We start from the raw sequence: 12,784 nt of genomic DNA, 5'->3' as shown, positions 1-12,784 counted from the left end.
ACAGGAAAATGGTAAACATTAATGAGCCCTGCTTGGAGAAGATTATGGCGAACTTTTAAGACAGGGCAGAACTCAAAGTGCTGACCAAATCCCATGTTTTCTCAGTAGAAAGACTGTCATAAGTGATTGATGGAATGGGCAAGGGCCCCAGGCCTATCAGTGGCTATGGAGGGCTTCCAACAACTGGGACTACGGATAGCAAAATCTGAAACCCAGACATGGCCAAGAAACATTACCCCTCTACTTCATAAAGCGAAGATAGACTTGCAGCACTGGATCCCATATGCCGCTCTCTGTAATGGACCGAACTGCAATGATAAAATGGTGACACTTCCACAGCACCTAATTATAATACAGAATTATTCTTATGAACTTTCTAGATGACTTAACTCCCGACTTGGAGTGTTCGTATGGAGTAACAAGAGAGCTAAGGCCCAATTCACAAAGGTAAATATACATGTGTATATTTACTCTTGTGTAGATCTACTCCTAAGTATATGTGTAAGTAATCCCTTGTTTGGTGTTCAACATTTCTGAGTGAAGATTTACGCCAAGGTGTAGACTTCTATGTTTTCCACCTCCTCAAATGAGGGCAGGCAACAGAATTCATATGTATAAAGCACTACAACTAACATTCAACTTTTGGCGGGAGATTACATAAATGTATAATCGAAATATAAAATATTGTGAAATATGTATTAATAGCCTAGAAATAATAAAATGCTACTGCAAATTAACTCGTCACATTAAATGATTATTGACTGATAAAATTATTAAATATGAAATGTTATTTTAAATTTAGAAATATTACTTCCTAATGAAAATGCCTACGCCCACTAGGGAAAGGAGTTGGCTTAACGACTAGGGTGATAGACCTTGAATCTGGTGAACTGGGTGTGAGTCTCGGCAGAGCTGGAATCTCGGCACTGGGACTGACCAGATCAAAAACCCAACTATGGCTTTAAACTGGTTGAAAGAATGAGAAGAAGAGGTCATGGAATTCATGCTTGGCGAAAGTAGGATGGCGATGATTGACTTACCGAATGAACACTCTAATAATGTAACTCTAGAGATGGACTTGCATGCAAAAATAGGGAGATTGAAAAAGCTCAGCAAGAGCGAAATTTCAAAATGGTGGGAGTGCAAGTCACTCCAAAATATTTGAAAGTGGGCAGAGTTCCAAGGGGTCTGCATGTGATAAAAGCAAACCTGTATAAAAATCCTGAACCGGAAATGCTACGGGAATGGGCCAAAAATAGTGCAGAATCATCTAAAACAATTATGACAATTCTCGTGAAATATGCGAAGCTAGATCGAGAAAAGATATTGGAGGAAATAAGAGTTTTGCAAGAAGAATAGAGTCTGCACATTCAGAGAAGAGTAGATTACAAAAAGCACGAACAAGCAATAAAAGAGCGTGTGGCAGTGAAATTCTTAAGAGACAAGATTGACTATCAGGCAGATTTATATTTTCGCACGCAGACTCGATAACTTGAATGGACAACAACTTTCTGACAAAGGACCTAGTCAAGCCAAACCAGCAATAACAAAATGAGCTCAGAGTTCAGCTCGGAGGTTGAGACATACCCAAAAAAGGGGGCCTCAGGGGGCATGGGTAATAGTAGGGAACCCCCTACAGTTATTAATGAGCTTCATTTTTTAAGGTTAGATCGTATGATGCACACAAGGCCTCTCCCACAAAGGAGAGGAAAGCCCAAGGGAGGCGCCAAAGAAGAAAACAACAGCATGGATCTAAGCTCAGGATCCGAAGCCAAACAGTCATGGCAGCGCAAATGATGTTGATGAGTAATCTTCAAACTATAGTAAATCTTTCGGACATGGAATTGTCGAGTGAAGAAGAAAAAATTATTTCTTTGGGCTTGTCATTCTGTACTCGGACCAATTTTGACTATGGACAAACTCGCATTGATTTCATTCGATTTATGAGAAAGTTAAAGTTGCAAAAACATTTCTGCAATAAGGATATGAGAAGGAATAGGCTACTTACCAGTATGCATCTGTTCTTGGCATGTAGAGCTGCAGAGTTGTACACTTAGCAATAGATCGCCACCTGGTGTTGGGCTCAGATGATTGAAGGTTGTTGTCTTCTTGGAAGAAGTCTTTGAAGCCACGAAATAGGTGACTCCTCCCTTGGACAATACTGCGCATGGTCATCGACTCCATCCTCAGATTGTTTTTCGCCATGATGGGAAATTATGGAGTTAGTAGAAGTAAAGAGAAAAGGATGTCCATGCGTGTGCATCTAAGTAAGATGAGTACTGGAACGGATACAAGTCCCGGGGAGACGGAAGGGCGTGTACAACTCTGCAGCTCTACATGCCAAGAACAGATGCATACCGGTAAGTAGCATATTCCGTTCGAGGCATATGAGCTGCAGATTGTACACTTAGCAACGATTGTGCAGCAGTGTCTACCCTAGCGGTGGTCGCTTGTATCCGTTGCAGCATACTGAAATAGTGTTTTAAGGACAGCTTGGCCTACTGCAGATTGCTGCTTGGCTTGCACATCAACACAATAGTGTTTAGTGAAGGTGTGTATTGTAGACCATGTTGCTGCCTTGCATATGTCCTCTAATGGTATGTTTCCTAAGAAAGCCATAGAGGCTCCTAGTTTGCGAGTGGATTTCGCTCTAGGAAGAACTGTTAGAGTACGTTTAGCTTTTTGATAGCATATTTGAATACACTCTACAATCCATCTGGCAATTCCTCCTTTAGAGATGGGATTGCCTTTGCATGGGGGAGAGAAAGATACAAATAGTTGCTTTGTCTTTCTGAAGGATTTAGTCCTGTCTGTGTAGTATAGTAGAGCTCTTCTAACATCCAAGGTGTGTAAAGCCCTTTCTGCAACAGAGTCCGTTTTTTGAAAAAACACTGGTAACTCTACTGATTGGTTAAGGTGAACAGGAGTAATAACTTTTGGCAGGAATTTTGGGTGGGTCTAAGAACCACTTTGTTAGGGTGTATTTGAAAAAATGGTTCTTCTATTGTGAATGCTTGTATTTCACTAACTCTTCTGAGAGAGGTGATTGCAACAAGGAAGGCAGTTTTCCATGTTAGGAATTGCAGCTCAGACTTGTGTAAAGGCTCAAAAGGGGGACCCATAAGTCTTGTAAGGACCACGTTTAGGTTCCATACTGGTGCAGGTGGTAACCTAGGTGGGATTATTCGTTTTAATCCTTCCATAAATGCTTTTATTGCAGGTACTCTAAAGAGAGATAGATGCTGTCTATTTTGTAAATAGGCTGCAATTGCTGCTAGATGCAGGCGTATGGAAAAATAAGCCAAATTGGACCTTTGTAGGTGTAGAAGGTAGCAAATAATATTTTGGATGGAAACATCCAGTGGATCAATGTGATTGATGTTACAGTATATTGCAAATCTTTTCCACTTGGCAGCATAACATGCTCTGGTAGTGGGTCTTCTAGCTTCTTTAATTACGTTCATACAGTCTGGTGGTAAGTTTAAGTAGCCAAACTAAGACCTCAGGAGCCAGATCACCAAATTCAGTTGGTTTGGTTCTGGGAGCCTTATTTCTCCATGGTTCTGTGTTAACAGGGATGGCGTGAGCCGTAATTATGGAACCAGTGAGAGATCTAGTAGCGTGGTGAGCCACGGCTAACGTGCCCATGTGGGGTCCACTAGTATTAGTTTGAGAGACTGTTGTCTGAGCTTGCGTACTACTAGTGGAATGAGTGGGAGAGGGGGAAAAGCGTACCCAAATCTGCCTGACCAGTTCATCTATATCGCATTTCCCTCCGTGGGTGTGGAAACCTGGCGGCGAAGGTTGGGCATTTTGCGTTTTCGTGGGTGGCAAACAGATCTATCTGTGGATGCCCCCACTTTTGGAAGAATGGCTGGAGGACTTGTGGGTGCAGCTCCCATTCGTGAATCTGTTGTGACTGACGACTCAACAGATCTGCTATCTGATTGTGAATTCCTGGAAGGTGTTCTACTGTCAGGTGTATGTTTTGAGGGATGGCCCATCTCCAAATGTTCTGTGCAAGCTAGGACAGTTGCAGAGAGTGTGTCCGCCCCTGTTTTTTTACATAATACATGGCTGTCATATTGTCCGTCCGGATTAGAACAGCTTTGTTTTGTACTTGTACTTGAAACGTTTTGAGTGCTAGGAACATTGCTAGCAACTCTAAATGGTTGATGTGGAACTGTTTCTGTTGGTTGTTCCATTGGCCTTGTGTGGTATAATGCAAGAGATGGGCTCCCCATCCTGTGAGGGATGTATCTGTCGTGAGCACTATTTGTGGAACAGGGTCTAGGAACGGCCGTCCCTTTGTCAAGTTTTTGGTGTTGAAACATTGCAGAGAGCGATATGTACGGCAGTCCACCAACTCCAGGTCTGTGAGCTGACCTTGAGCCTGATTCCACTGTTGTGCTAGACATTCTTGTAGTGGGCGCATTTGCAGTCTTGCGTGAGGAACTATGAAGATGCAAGACGCCATCATGCCTATTAGTTTCATGAACACTCTGGCTTGAAGAGAGTGTTGGCATTGAAAAAGGGAGACTAAGTTCTGAATGCTTTGACTCCTGGCTTGACTGGGATACGCTAGAGCTGCCGATGTGTCTATGGTAGCTCCTAGATATTGATGAACGTGCGAAGGCTCTAGGTGCAACTTGGTGTAGTTTATTGTAAACCCTAAGTCGTGTAATGTTTGAATCGTTTGTTTTGTGTGTTGTACACACTGGTTGAACGATCTCGCTTTTATGAGCCAGTCGTCGAGGTAAGGGAACACATGTATCTGTTGTCTTCTGAGATGTGCTGCTACTACTGCGAAGCACTTTGTAAACACTCGTGGTGCTGTTGTGACCACGAATGGAAGGACTTTGAACTGATAGTGTTGTCCTTGTATGACAAATCTTAGATACTTCCTGTGTGCAGGATGTATAGGAACATGAAAATAGGCGTCCTTTAGGTCTAGTGGTGTAAGAAAGTCTCCCTGTTCTAGTAAGGGGAGTACTTGTAAAGTGATCATGTGAAAATGATCTGATTGTATGTAGTGGTTGAGGGGCCTGAGGTCGAGAATTGGTCTTAATGTCCCGTCCTTCTTGGGGATAAGGAAGTACAAGGAGTAGACTCCTGTTCCTTGTTCCTGTAAAGGGACCACTTGAATAGCATCTTTTTCTAGAAGTGCTAGAACTTCCTGTTGAAGCAGAGTTATGTGTTCTACGGACATTGGGCGCTGCCTGGGTGGTATGTTTGGGGGGGTTGCTGTGAGTTCTAGGCAGTAGCCATATTGGATAATCTGTCTTACCCACTTGTCTGTTGTGATGGAATTCCAGACAGGTAGGAACTGTGATAGTCTGCCCCCCACAGGAGTGGAATGCTGTAGAGGCAGAGGGAAGTCACTGTTTGGTGGTGGAAGAGGAGCGGTTGTTGTTATTACCTCTACCTCTTCCCTTATTGTTGTTGTCTCTGTATCCTCCTCTAAAGTATCCTTTATTAGAGGAGGTTTGTGTGTGTGTCTTAAAAGATGATGTGGTATCTGTGCCTGTCTGCTTGGAGCCTCCTCTATAAGAGGAGCGGCGAAAAGAACCTCTAGTCTGGGTGGATTGTAATGCACCCATAGACTTAGCAGTGTCCGTGTCTTTCTTCATCTTTTCTAGTGTGTTGTCTACTTCCGGCCCGAACAACTGGTTCTGATTGAAGGGCTGGTTCAGGATGGTAGTTTGTACTTCTGGTTTGAAACCTGAAATGTGTAACCATGCATGATGTCTGAGAATAACGCTAGTATTAACTGCTCTGAATGCTGTGTCATCTACATCTAGTGCGCATTTAATTGAGGCATTAGATATTAATTTGCCTTCTTGTATGAGCTCTGCTGCCTGATCTTTGTATTGATCTAGTAGGTGTTCCATTAATTTTTCTAGTTGGCCGTAGTGAGCCCTGTTGTAGCGTGAGAGTAAGGCTTTTGCGTTTGCTATGCGCCATATGTTTGTTGCTTGCGCAACAATCCGTTTCCCTGACACATCAATAATTTTAGATTCCTTGTCAGGCGGGGGAGTGTCACCAGAAGTTTGGGAATTGGCTCTTTTACGTGCATTTGACACTACCAAAGAGTCTAGTGGCAGATGTCCCTTAATGTAGACTGGATCCGCTGGTGCTGGTCTACACTTTTTCTCTATTCTGGGATTTAGCACCCTACACCGTACTGGATCTTTAAAAATGTCTGGAGCATGTTTAATGACTCCTTTGATCATGGGTAATATTTGAGTAGACCTTTGTGACTGCTCAAAAGTGTCTAATAAGAAATCCTCCTCAATGGCATCAGAGTGCATTGAAACTCCATGGTAAAGGGCAGCTCTGTTTAATAGATGATTAAACCCAATACTATCCTCTGGAGGGGAAGGTTTTGTTGGGTAGTACTGAGGATCAGGGATGTCTGGTGCATTGTTTGGTGGAAAATTATATGCATCGTTATCTTTGGGATATTCTGGATTGACATCCTCATCTAAAGGGTATGTATGTGGCTCTGGTACGTCATCCCTCCCACCTAAATCATACTCCTCGTCAGTGTGGTGTGATGATGCAGGAGATTGAGCAGGAGAAGTTATAGGTTCAATATATGGATTAATAGGAGAGGAAGAAGGTGAAGGAGAGGAAGGGTGCATTGGAGAAGTTGCACAATCCTTCTTGGCAGGAACCACAGGTGGAAGTGGTGTGTCTGCTGGTCTTTTATTATAAGGAAATGCTTCCACATGTCCAGTTTTTATTTATTTATTTAGTGTATTTTGGTATCGCGCACAGCTACCCCAACGGGGTGTCCCGGCGCTTCTGTGTAACTTCATACTGCATGGAATGGTTGTTAAAAAAATGACAATCAACAGAACAGGTAGGTTTTTAGGGCTCTCCGGAAAGGTTGTTCATCCTTGATCAACCGGATGGCATTAGGTAGTTTATTCCAGAGAGCCGCCGTCAATACTGGGAAAGATTTCCCACCAGAACGGGTTTTCCTAAATCTGGGGACAGTAAGGAGGTTTTTTTGAAGAGGAGCGTAGGGTCCTGGAGTTGTTATAAGGAACCAGGCATGTGGAGAGATAGGCAGAGCCATTGCCTCGCAAGGCTCGATGAGCCAGGACCAGAGCTTTGAATTCTGCCCTTTTGTGGACGGGTAGCCAGTGAAGTTCGCGACGGTGAGGAGCTATGTCCTCACGTAGGGGGATACCGCCAACCAGTCGCATCGCAGCATTCTGAACCGTCTGGAGGCGATGGCAGAGCCCCACAGACAGACCAGTATACAGGCCATTGGCGTAGTCCAGGTGTAAAGTGATTAGCGCCTGTACTACGATCTTCCTAGTATTACTGGGCAGAAAATGAATGAACTTTTTTATCATTCGGATCTTAGCTAGACATGCAGCGGAGACTGTGTGAACTTGATGGTCGAATGTGAGGTTGGAATCCCATCTTACTCCTAGATTTTTCACAGAGTCTTTTGGGAGAGGAGGGGCGCTTAAATCAAGAGGCCACCAGATGTTAGGGTCGAGTGGAGTTGGCTGACGGAAAAAAAGGGCCTCCGTTTTTCCTGCATTCAACCTTAGGAAATTATTATCCATCCACTGGGCAATGGTTCGTAGGCAGTTTTTTAAGGGATCGAAAGTAGTGGGGGTGATGCTATTAAATGAAAACAAAAGCTGGATATCATCCGCATAGGAAGTGACTTTCATACCAGTTTGGGTAATGATATCAAAAAGAGGGGAAAAATATACATTAAATAAGAGCGGACTCAGCGAGGAGCCCTGAGGGACTCCCCACCGAAGCGGGCGACTTTCTGAAGTAAAAGGGGGGGTGAACACCGCCTGGGTACGGTTTGACAGAAAAGATGATATCCATCGTAACGCTGTACGCTGAATGCCCTTCCAATGCAGGCGTTCAAGGAGAGGGGGGTGGGAAACGGTGTTGAATGCTGCTGACAAGTCCAACAGCACTAACACCGCTCTTGATCCCTCATCCAATCTCCATCTTACAGCATCAGACATCTCGATGAGTGCCGACTCTGTACTATATCCTGGCCTAAAGCCGCGCTGAGAGTCATGGAACGCACCTGATGTTTCAAGAAAGCTCGCTAATTGTTGTTGAGCGAGTCTTTCGAGTACTTTAGCAGGGGCTGGTAGCAGCGAGATTGGTCTATAATTAGCGGGCTGACTGGGATTAATATGGACTTTTTTCTGTCTAGGATCTGGTCTAAACAGATCTTCCTCTTCTATAATCTTCTTCGGCGTCGATTTTTTCAGTGCCGATAGGGGTTGCTTAGTGTTCTTTGCCTTAGGAGGAGTGATTGAGTCTGTGGCAATTTTTTCGGTGCCGAAGGTTGTTTAGGCTTGTCTGGAGTCTTTGGTACCAATATTGAAGATTTTGGCATGGAGACAGGTTTTATTGGGCCTGCAGCGCCGGAATCTAGCTTCTCTTCCTTATTTTTGGAACAGGTGGGTTTCGGAGTCGAAGCTTTCGGGTCCGGTACGGTTCTTGGTTCGGGTGCCGAACGGTGTTTGGGCACCGAAGGGCGTTTTGGCTTCGGTGTCGAAGAGTCCTTCGGTGTCGAAGGATGTTTCGGTGCCAATGGAGGAGGTGGAATTGGCACATGTGTTTTTTTCGGCGCTGAGGCACCGGAAGGCGTAGTCTTTTTCCTCTGAGCCGAGCCCGAAGGCGGGGCGTCGGAGGGAGAAATTTCGGTCTCGACTGGGCCCCATGGGCGGAGTGCTGACCGTTGCCTTTTGTTTGGGTAGTGTCTGTTGTGCAGGGGCAGAGTAACTCACGGGTTGTCGAGATGGAATCGAATCGTCCGAGTCCTCTGCTCCCGATATGATCTGGAGATCAGGCGAGTCTTCCTCGGCGACGAGTGGAGCTTCGTCCTCGGAGATATCTTCGAGTGGGTTCTCGTCCTCGGAGACGTCTTCTTCGACGATCTCCTCCTCAAAGATGGCCTCCGGTGCTGGCGCTGATCTCCTCATCTCGTGTCGACGGGCCCTCCGATCCCGAATGGTCTTCTTCGATCAGAAGGAGGCACAGGCTGTGTAGGTCGACTCATCGTGTTCTGGCGAGAGACAGAGGTTGTAAACCTCGTGATGGTCGCTATGAGGGAATTTTGCTCGACATACCGGGCATCTTTTGAATGGAGTTCTGTCCATGAGGCGTAGGCCGTACGGCGCCGATAGGCCCAAAGGCCCGCTTCGACGCACCGGGATGTAGCTGGTGATGTCGAAAAGTCTATTCGATGTCGAAAGAAGTTTATCTAAAGTTTCACGCTTCGAAAATGCTGAAAAAGTGTTTCTAGCCGGCGCGGAAAACTTTCATCCGAACACAGTGGTGGAAAAAAACAATCTGACGATGGAGTCGATGACCATGCGCAGTATTGTCCAAGGCTATCTCGTGACTACAAAGACATCTTTCAAGAAGACAACAACCTGCAATCATCCGAGCCCAACACCAGGTGGCGATCTATTGCTAAGTGTACAATCTGCAGCTCATATGCCTCAAACATATTGATCCTGAACGAAGTGGAGAGACATCAGAAACCAACCTGGCAGTAACCGATGTTGACCTTTGTTCAGGTTAGAACAACTGGAAAAAGATAATGAAGGTAAAAATGTATTATCCTCCACCAGGGAGACAGCAGAGGCCCTTGGAATTGACATTTATGGAAGTGTTCATACTCCATTCAAATCAAAATCGGTATTTCTTCCTATTCTACCTAGGGATTCATTGGACATTTTTTCTGAATTGGTGATTTCTGATTTGAAAGCACTATCAGCGGTATCCAGTGAGGAATTTCTGTCTGCAAGTGGTGCTCACGTGGCCAGATACCATCAAGTTAAAACCAGAAAGGATCTAGTTGTCTGACAATTGGACAAAGATGGAAACATTGTATTATGGCCCCTTGAAACCTAGGCCAGGAATTTATTAAGGGAATCCAACTGTTACTGTTAAGTGTCACAACCAAACATGTTTGAAGCAATAGAGAAGTATTTTACAGAATTATCCTGTTGGAGAGGGACAGGTTTGATTACACAAGACAAATATATCTCTATTTGAAGGTGGATTCACCGGTAACACCAATTTTATACCCCATGCCCAAAATCCATAAGAATTATCTTAGTCCCCCAGGCAGGCCATAGGAAGCTTATTTGAGACCACCTCCCTAACTATAGATTATTTTCTGCAAGAGCATGTCCGAAAACCTGCCCTACTATGTACAAGACACAGGAGATTTCTTACAAAGGATTTCTGATATCATACAGGAAAACACCTACGTCTTTATGACGTTAGATGTTACTTCCCTGTACACAAGTATCTCCCATCATGAGGATCTTAAGGCCATGTCACATTTTTTAGGTTTCAGGTCGATACATTTACATCAGCACACAGCCATGCTCTAAGAAATGACGAAGTGGTGTCTCCCAAAACATTTCTTCATGTGTGGGAAAGACACAGACAGATCAGAGGTACTGCAATGGGCTCCTGCTTTACCTTATTTTATGGCAATCTACATATGGGCTAGTGGGAGGAGCAGGTGGTCCTGACGCAGTATGCCACTCAGTGGGTGGAGAACATGGTCCTTTGGACACGTTTTATTGATGACCTATTTATTGTGTGGAATGGTACCCCTGAATCTGCGCAGGCATTAGCAATTTAAATCTGAATTTTATCTCTAATGTTAGTACCACAAAGGTATGCTTTCTTGATTTGGTTGTGTTTATAAAAAGTAATAAAATACACATTAAAAACACACAAAGTCAACTGCCGGAAATTCCAAATTGCACTCAAATTTTTCAACCAAATAAATTAAAACAAAGCATTGCATAGCCAGAATTTGGCCATTAGGCCAGATGAGTGGGTAGAGCTGGTGAACATCTATTGTTTCCTGCTTGCACAAGAAGACATCAATGGCATGACAGCCTCTGTGCCTAGATGTGGCGATGGCCGACGGATTTTAGCATTGGGAGGTCTAGGGATTCCAGCAAGAGAAGGAGACATCCTGGATTGCCACCAGATATATTCTTCATTTCCCATTTGTTCATGTGTCCAGTCGTGATCAGTGAGGGGTGGTGAAGCAAAACTGATTAAATGAAGACACAGAAGGCATTAGTATGGGCCAGGTGCTGAGATTACTGGGAAGGTAGGCAATGAGCGCGCAGAACTGAGGAGGATAGCAAGCACCTGGCTCTTAAATTACATGAGGACAATTTTGTTGCCTTCGGGACTGCTTCATGAAAACCAGGAGCTCCACACTACTCAAGCTAGGGCCTCAGTAATGAAAAGCAGTTTAGGTTTGTGATTACTGAGGAGGTCATGATTGATGAAATAAAGCACACCTAAATGACAGAATACGAAACAAAAAGAATTGGTTGGGAAGCCGTTTCACCACTGCGCCTATTGCCTGCAAGCCCTGGGGGACAGAGGGGCTTGTTGTGTTCTTTGGGGCAGATCGGGAGACCCTGGGGCTGTGGCTGGGGACCTTACACTCAGGGGGCACCTAGGGCAATTACAAACCGGCCACGTGGCCTAGAAATAACAGAGGCGGACACTGTGTGAACTGTTTCTGGTGCGCCACTCCACACCCGAATGAACGTGCGTGCGTGCGTGCTCCTGTTTATTATAGGAAGTCACGTGACCCCACGTTGGACGCTGGGAGCGTCAGGAGCGTATAATAACCATGAACACAACATTCCTCCTAAAACATGAAAGACAAGAAAACAAATCACTTGATCGCATCAAACAGTTCAACTTGATTATGGCCACTTCGGCAGTGTCTATGTAGCAGCTTCAAACTTCAACCATGATAATACACTGAAATGGAACATTCTTACGTGAAATAATTTCTCAGTCGACTTGAGGGCTCTGGGTTTCTTCGCAGACTGTATTGCGAACTGTCTCGCCCTGGGACAACTCCTTCGCTGGTCCCACCTGTGGATGGAAAGTCATTTGCTGCCTCATCCAGCCTCTCCTGATTACCAGCCTGACTCGCCCTCTCTTCTGCTTCGCCACCAGATTCCTCAAAAGAGATGTCTCTCCACTCTTCATCCATATTGACCCTGGAATCATCACCTCCTGTGCTGACGTCCGTCTCCGGTGTTGTGAGTTCTTGGGGAATTGCTCTTTGACTCCATTCCTTGTGAAAGTGCTTGAAATGAGATACATTCCTGGTCACGATTTCTCGTCCTCTCATGGCAGTTATTCGGGTACCCTTCACACTGATCACCCGCCAGGGACCTCGTTCGTAAGTTAATCGGAACTTGCCACTGGTCACTCTGTTTTTCAATAATACCACATCATTTCTGTGGAATTTTACTTCCGTGGCTCTTCGTCTTTGGCTGACTTGGGCATATGCTTGGCGCCTGCCGTTCGCAATTTTGTTTTCATCCATCGTCTTCGGCACCCACCTGGGGTGATGGGGTATGGAGTCCATTGTTACTCGTCCCATGAGACTGTGAACCGGAGCCACCCCAGTGGTAGTGTGAGGTGTCTGGCGGTAGCTTCGAAGGAACGTGAATATAGCCGTTTCCACTGACTGTCCTTTGTCATGTGCTATTCTTATTACTTTGTTTAGAGTTCTCATGAATCGTTCTGCTTCCCCATTTGCCTGCGGCCAGCGAGGAGTTATCCGGCGATGCTTTATTCCAAGTGAGCCCAGGTAGGTGGCTAGTTCTTGCCCTTGGAACGGTGGTCCATTGTCAGTACGTAATTCTCTCATTACTCCTTGAGCTGCTATTATCTTTTCTAATTTGGGGATCACTTCGGCAGCACTGGTGCTATT

At 45.0% G+C, this 12,784-nt stretch overlaps 1 protein-coding gene across 1 annotated transcript in view; it reads right to left on the bottom strand.

The window, feature by feature from the left end:
- GTF2F2 (general transcription factor IIF subunit 2) overlaps nucleotides 1-12,784 on the bottom strand; it is a 984,327-nt gene that overhangs the window by 803,925 nt on the left and 167,618 nt on the right. The window lies entirely within an intron of this gene.

This window comes from Lissotriton helveticus, chromosome 8 (assembly GCF_964261635.1).
Source record: "Lissotriton helveticus chromosome 8, aLisHel1.1, whole genome shotgun sequence".
NCBI lineage: Eukaryota > Metazoa > Chordata > Amphibia > Caudata > Salamandridae > Lissotriton > Lissotriton helveticus.
Note: the sequence above shows the minus strand (reverse complement) of the source record. Positions and strands in the feature narration are given on the sequence as shown.